At 51.3% G+C, this 6,484-nt stretch overlaps 1 long non-coding RNA gene across 2 annotated transcripts; it reads right to left on the bottom strand.

Moving 5' to 3' along the window:
* Nucleotides 1–1,628: 1,628 nt before the first annotated feature.
* LOC132685482 (uncharacterized) lies at nt 1,629–6,272 on the bottom strand. 2 transcript variants are annotated; one of them, XR_009613126.3, is made up of 4 exons: nt 5,473–6,272; nt 4,962–5,145; nt 4,220–4,420; nt 1,629–3,783 (listed from the first exon to the last, which is right to left on the bottom strand). It is a non-coding gene; the product is annotated as an uncharacterized LOC132685482 (long non-coding RNA). The 2 variants fall into 2 exon arrangements; XR_014135385.1 differs by having other exon boundaries at nt 4,220–5,145.
* Between the last annotated feature and the right edge of the window lie 212 nt (nt 6,273–6,484).

Below are 6,484 nucleotides of genomic sequence, written 5' to 3'. Positions count from 1 at the left end.
GAGCCAGTAGAGAGAACAAAGGCACCAAAGCAGGTGAACACAGCAGCTGTGTGCGAAGGACCCCAGTTGCTAACCAGTTTGCTAGGCAGCAGGCTAATAGTGAGGAGTGGAAGAAGGGCCAGGGGGTAGCTGAGGCTCTCCTGTGAGGAATTTCCATGCTCGAGGGTTTCAACTTGATCCTACAAGCGAAGGGGAGCCAGCGACGTTTTGTCAATTTGGAGCTCATCTATTAAGATAAATCTGGGGCCAGTGTGTAGAATGGACTGTCAGGGAAGAGGTCAAAAAACAGAGAAATTTTATATTTTATACACACACGCACACGCAGTCTTTTTCATTATAATATATATATATATATATATATATATATATATATATATATAATCTACTAATTCCATTTTGAATGGCTTGGACATTAATTTTGCTCTTGTAATCGATTATAGAGGCTTAAAATGGCTGTGTTTTTTGCTTTTGTGACATATTATGGTCATATCTAGAATTCATTTGCTGTTAAATCAAGAATAAAACTCTCAATTACATTGTTGTTCCTACGGTAAAGCATAATCTACTTTCAGGCTTTCCCTTTGCCATAAACTCTCCAGGAACGAAACTCGATAAAAAGCAGAGACTCATTGCCTACGATGGTAATTAAATCTCTGTTTGACAAGTAAAAGAGCGGGACTGTAGGGACAGGTCATTTGAGAGAAAGAGAAACAGACTTTAATATGTCAGCAAAGCATACAGAAGTGGGACACCCGTCATCTGTTTTGGGGATATGGGATTATGATATATATTTGAGACAAACCAAAATCCCATCAGTACCCAAATGATGGGATGAATTGTACGTTCAGAATGCAGGCTGGAAGGCCAAGATCAAGGTGTCAGCAACTTGATTTCTCCCAGGGCCTCACTCCTTAGCTTGTAGGGGACCATTCTCTCTCCATGTCCTCACGTGGCCTTTCTTCCTTCAGGTCTCTTCCTCCTTCAATAGAGACACCAGTCCTATAGGATTAAGGTCCACCTTTATGACCTTTTTCAACTATAATTACCTCCTTAAGGATCCCCATCTCCAAGTCACATGCTGGTTATGGTGGGGGGTGCGGGTCAGGACCGCAACATATGAATGGGGGGGGGGCGTGGAGGAGGGGACACAATTCGGCCCATAACAGGCCTTCCAAGGAGTTAGGGCTGTGGCTAGGCTATCCACCCAGATGGAAATACAAAGGAGGCACGGCAGGGATCTGCTAGCTGTGGGGCCCAGTGCAGGTGGCGGGGGGGGACCCAGGAGCCCGACACCCAGCACTGGGCTCCCGCAGGTGTGACCGGCGTTCCTCCGAATCCCGGCTGCCGGCCTGGAGATGTTTTTAAGTGTCCCCAGTTTCTGGAAAGGGAACTGAGCGTTCCCTGTGCCCTGGCTCCCTGTTGCCAAAAAGGCACGGGATGGAAAAACCCGCCTGGGCTGAGGACCGAGCGAGGGCGAGCGGGCTCTTGGGGCTCCGAGCCGATTTAGGTTGCGGTGGGTGGCTGTGGTGATTGGGCCTCTCCTTGGTGATCGGTATGACCTGGAGGTTGGCGTCGTTAAGGAGAGGTTTTTGTGATGACTTCAGAAAATTACTGTAAATAAGACGGTATTTCGCTGTTTGTAATTTTATGCAGCTCATTAGATCACGGTCAGATGAAAACCTTGACATTTGGGGCAGGAAGCATGTGGCAAGTGGGGGCGGGTGGACTGCAGGCGGGGCTGCTGCCCCCCGAGAAAGTCATGCAAGGGTCTTACGGAAGGGAGACGCGCAGAAGGATCTTTTGAAATCGATGCTGGTGACTTCCTCTTCCCGACAAAGTTCTCTACTCCTTAAACTCTGTCCTGCTGGTCGATGGAGGCAGGAACAGAGACATTGGGGGATGGGAGGGTGGACTCTTTAGGACACGTGGGAGACAGGCGTGCGGTGGCGGCAGTGTTCTGATTAGATCAGGCCAGCGGAACACGCTGTCCTTGCTCTGCTGTCCTTGCTCTGCGGCCCTTGGCCCTGGATGTCAGACGAACACAAAGCCTTGACACGTCTACAGCCAGGCTGCGCTGTTTGGGCAAAGCTCTAAGTGTTTTTCTGGATGGCTCAGGAAAAGGCAGAGAGTTTTTTATGGGTTGCTCTTACACTTGGCCCAAAAAAGCAGTCACCCAACACTGAACTGCAAAAAATGCAGACCTCTTGGTACCTCTTCTAAAAAAGAGCTTTGAAATGCATGCATATCTGTGCAACAAAATCCCACTGAAGATCTGTCCTGCATTGAAAAAGGGAGTATTGGAGCAGCAGCTAAGGGAATGGGCTTTCGGGTCAGGAGACCTAGGTTTAAATCCAGGCTCCGACGCATTCTCGCTGAGTGACCTTGAACAATGAGATACCCTCCCTGGGCATTAGGATAGCACCTACCTCCTGGTAGTGTCGTGAGAAACACTCAAGCCACGGCTGGGGACAGTGACAGGCACGTGGGACAAAGAGAGCTCGTGGTCGTAATTACTGAACAGAGGCTCCTTTGGACATTTCACCAGGCGTTAAGGGAGAGAGGAGACAGGGAGGGGGAAGGAGAGAGAGCGCGGCTCCGTATACCTACCTACTCGGCTGCATATACCTACCTAATCATGGTACCCAGCAGGGGAAGGGCTAAGTCGCTCTTAGGAAACATCACTGTAAACGCTATATGATATTAAACCTCTCTTCCGAGGGCTTAGTTGACAGGCCACACATTTATTTCCTCTCCGAGTAGAATATGTTACATTTCCCTTTCTCTGACACTCTAGGGTCTTGAAAAAGCCAGGAAACACCTTTACATGCCTTGGCCCAGATTCGCCTTCCTGTCCTCTTCATCTTGACAACTGTCCCCGGCCAGGAGTAACTGACCTGCCGGCCCCAGCCCCTCCGGGTGAGAACTGCCATCACCCGAAATCTTCCCTCTGCCCAGCAGGTGCCTCAAAGCTTCTGGGAGTTTAGACCTTAGAGCGAGGCAGTGAGGGGAAGCCTCTTTCTCCCAAGAGAAAACCAGTGAAGGGAGCCTTTGCATGTAAATATATATATAAATACAAACCTTCGCAGCAACCAGGATAAATTTAACGTGCAGAAAAATACACACATCAGGATCTTAAGTGCAGCGGGATGCAGGATTGTAAACATGGTTATGATTACAGTAATATGAAAACCAAATAAAAACCGACAATGCATCGGCAGAAAAATTTCCAGAGTGTTAGCCGTGGTGGTGGTCTTTGGGAGGTCGGGGGGCGAGGTGGAGGGCAGGGGTAGTTTTCTCCTTCTTCTTCTCCTTCTCCTCCTCCTCCTCCTCCTTCTCCTTCTATAACAAAAAGAATTAATACGTCTATTCTAATGCCCCTTTCACCTGAGGCTCCATGCAGCACCCGTGGCCAGGCGACCCACCATCCGGAGAGCTGTGGAGGGGCCTGTCCCTCTCTGTCATATTTCACTCGCCCCTTTTCAGTTCCGGCCTCTGTCTCCTCTCCAGCCACGTTCGGTCACATTCTGGCGGATGTTCTTTCCTCTTCGGATCTTCCTGCATTTCCCATTCTCCTCCTCCTTTGCCCTGTTTGGCTACCTCCTACGTTCTCACGCATCCTCCCTGCCACTCCCTTCGTTCTGGGTCCTTCCTCCAGTCCAGCGTCTCTCCCCTGCCCTCAGGATAAAGTTCCAGCTCCTTCTGGTGCCAAGAGGTTCCTTGCTTGCCCTTCCCCACCTTCCACCGGACCAGGCTTCAAGCCTCGTCCTTAGGCTCCGGAGCAACCTGTGAATATGTCTGCCACAGCACTTAGCACATTTTACCGAAATTATCTGTTTCTTATCCATCATATCCCCCAAACGGGAAAGGTCTCTAAGGGAAAAGACCATGTCTTAGTCATGGTTGAGCCACCAGTTCCAACCACAGTCCATGGCACATGATAGGTTCTCAATAAATACTGCCTCTCCTCCCAAAGCTTTTCCATGGCAGACCTCTGAATGCAGTCCAAACCTTTAGCCTGAGGAACATCCGTAGGCTGATTGGAACCTACCTTTGCTGTTTTATTTCCCACAGCCCCCCACCCCCACCCCCGCTCCTGCCCAGCCCCAAGACCCCCAGCACTGCCATGCTGAATATCCATTTCCTCCCAAGCCTACCTTGGCCATAGTCTATCCACTCTTTTTCTCATATAAGTGCCTCTCACTTCCCTAATTAGACTTACGTAAACCCCAAGCCACGGTCTGCAGGAAATTGGATCCCCCATGGTGTCATGTACATAAGAGCCTCTTGATGAGAGCTGTTGACTGGCTGCTGTTGGTCACTGGCTGGTGGGGAGGTCACTGGGCTGGGTGTGTCTGTTTTGGTTCCTGAGCTGTGGGTCCCTTTCTCACACAGTGTGCGCCTTGAGGGAGGGCCCTCGGACCTAAAAGGGTAAGGTTAGGTCACTCCAACCCTCCCCCGACTGCCCTGCCTCTGCTTCCTTATTTCCTGCCACAGGACAGCAGAGAGGCCCTGTCAACAACTGGCTGAACCACCAGGACCGGTAGGCGAAGGACCCCACACCCCGCAGCTAGCATCCTGGCTGGTCCCCAGAACCACCCAGCACTCCAGAGTTTGCTGAGTCTGTAGGTAAACTCTTATTGTGCAGGGGCGAAGCATTAAGAAAAAGAAAAGCAAGTTTGTTTTCTTTTTACTTATCAACTTCCAATAGCTCCCCTCTGAATGCTGTCCGGGGCAGTAGACTGGCATTCGAGAACTTACAGGTTTTGTATCCGTATCTGTCTTTCATCAACCAGACACGATCCAAAGCCACCCAGACTGCACCTTTCACTCACTTAGCAAGAACCGGGAGGATTTTCACACACTGAATAAGTAGGTGAATTAATTAACTCAGTTGGGATTGTTGTGTATGTGACCTCACGTGTTCTTTAACAAAAGATGTCGGCATCCGGGAGTGGCTCTACCTCGTCCTGGTTTGCATCACAGGGGCTTTGGCTTGAGCCAACACGGAAGAATGTAGAGCACAGACCTCCTCAGCCCGGCGAGAACACAGGGCGACGTCACCGCCTCACCTCTTCTTGGTGTTTCTTCTCCCTCCATGGGTGTGACGTCAACAGGGGACCTCTGGCCTTGAAGAAGGGACTTGCCCTGTGGAAGAGGGGTTGGCTAAGGACTACTCAAAAAGGCATCCCCCTTTCCCCCCACCCCCAGTGAATTGAGGGGACCCAGGCTTGCATGGCTCGGGGGACCAGGAAGCACTGTAGCGAATAAGGGGATAAGACCCCTAGGGGCAGCACGGAGGGCAGTGGGTTCTCAGTTCTGGTTCTCCAACCTGGACCTTCAATTGTCCCCCATTGTATGCAGATCAGGGCGGGCTCCTCACCCACCACCGCAGGGCCTTCAGGTGTTCAAAACTGGGGCATGGCCTCTGCTTAACTAGAAAGAGGCCTGGGCTGGTGACTCACGGGAACTCACCTGAGAATGTGCAGCTCTTTGGTCCCGGCCCAGATGGCCTGTCTCCCACGTACTGAGCCTTCTCCTCGTGTCTGTCGAGACAGCCTCAAAGCCAAGGGACCGAAGAGAGCAAACTTGATTTTTTTTTTTTTAAGTTTATTTATTTATTTTGAGAGAGACAGAGACCGCTCGAGCGGGGGAGGAGCAGAGAGAGAGGGAGACAGAGAATCCCAAGCAGGCTCCGCCCTGTCAAGGCTGTGGGCACAGAGCCCCTTGCGGGGCTCGAACCCACGAAACTGTGAGATCACGACTTGAGCTGAAACCAAGAGTCCGACGTGGAACCGACTGAGCCCCCCAGGCACCCCAGGGCAAACTAGAGTTTTAAAACCTGGACAGTGGTGAGCATGAGCCTCCTTGGGACGCGGTCTTCCTCCCTCGCTGGCTTCTCTCACCTCCAACCACCAATTTTTACCTTCTTGAACTGTTGAGGCTGTTTGTGACCTCCTGGGAGCAGCTTGTCCTCTGAACTTGTGCATTTGTGGTCTCCTTCCAGACTGCTGCAGCCTGTCCGTTCTTAATGGGAAAGAAGTCCTGGTGAGTGTCAGAAGCCCTCTGTGCCGTCCAGATGCTCACGTAAAGACGGCCGCCATGATGGGGGCGTTTCACCCATTGGTCAAGTGCCAACAGTATACAGGGCAGGACAGAGATTACATGGATTGCCCAGCGAACAGGCTGACCATCGACGTGCCCTCCGTGTCCCCGTGGGCACCCCCCACTCAAGTTGATATTTTAAAAGAAAATAAACACACCCAGACAACCATCTCCCATGCCTCTCCCCCTTCCCTTCCCTTCCCTCTGATAATGGAAGAAACCCTTTACCAAGTTGTTGGCTGTTGGCCAAAGGCCACAGATCCTAGCCCTACACCCAGGGGCTGGGCTCACCCTTGAGACTGGGTCAACTGGAGATCCCAGTTGTCGCCGGACCTCTCTTCACTTCTCAGCAACGCCTGTCACTGGATCCAGCTACATCCTG

This window comes from Panthera onca, chromosome D2 (genome assembly GCF_046562875.1).
Source record: "Panthera onca isolate mPanOnc1 chromosome D2, mPanOnc1 haplotype 2, whole genome shotgun sequence".
NCBI classification, from domain to species: domain Eukaryota; kingdom Metazoa; phylum Chordata; class Mammalia; order Carnivora; family Felidae; genus Panthera; species Panthera onca.
Note: the sequence above shows the minus strand (reverse complement) of the source record. Positions and strands in the feature narration are given on the sequence as shown.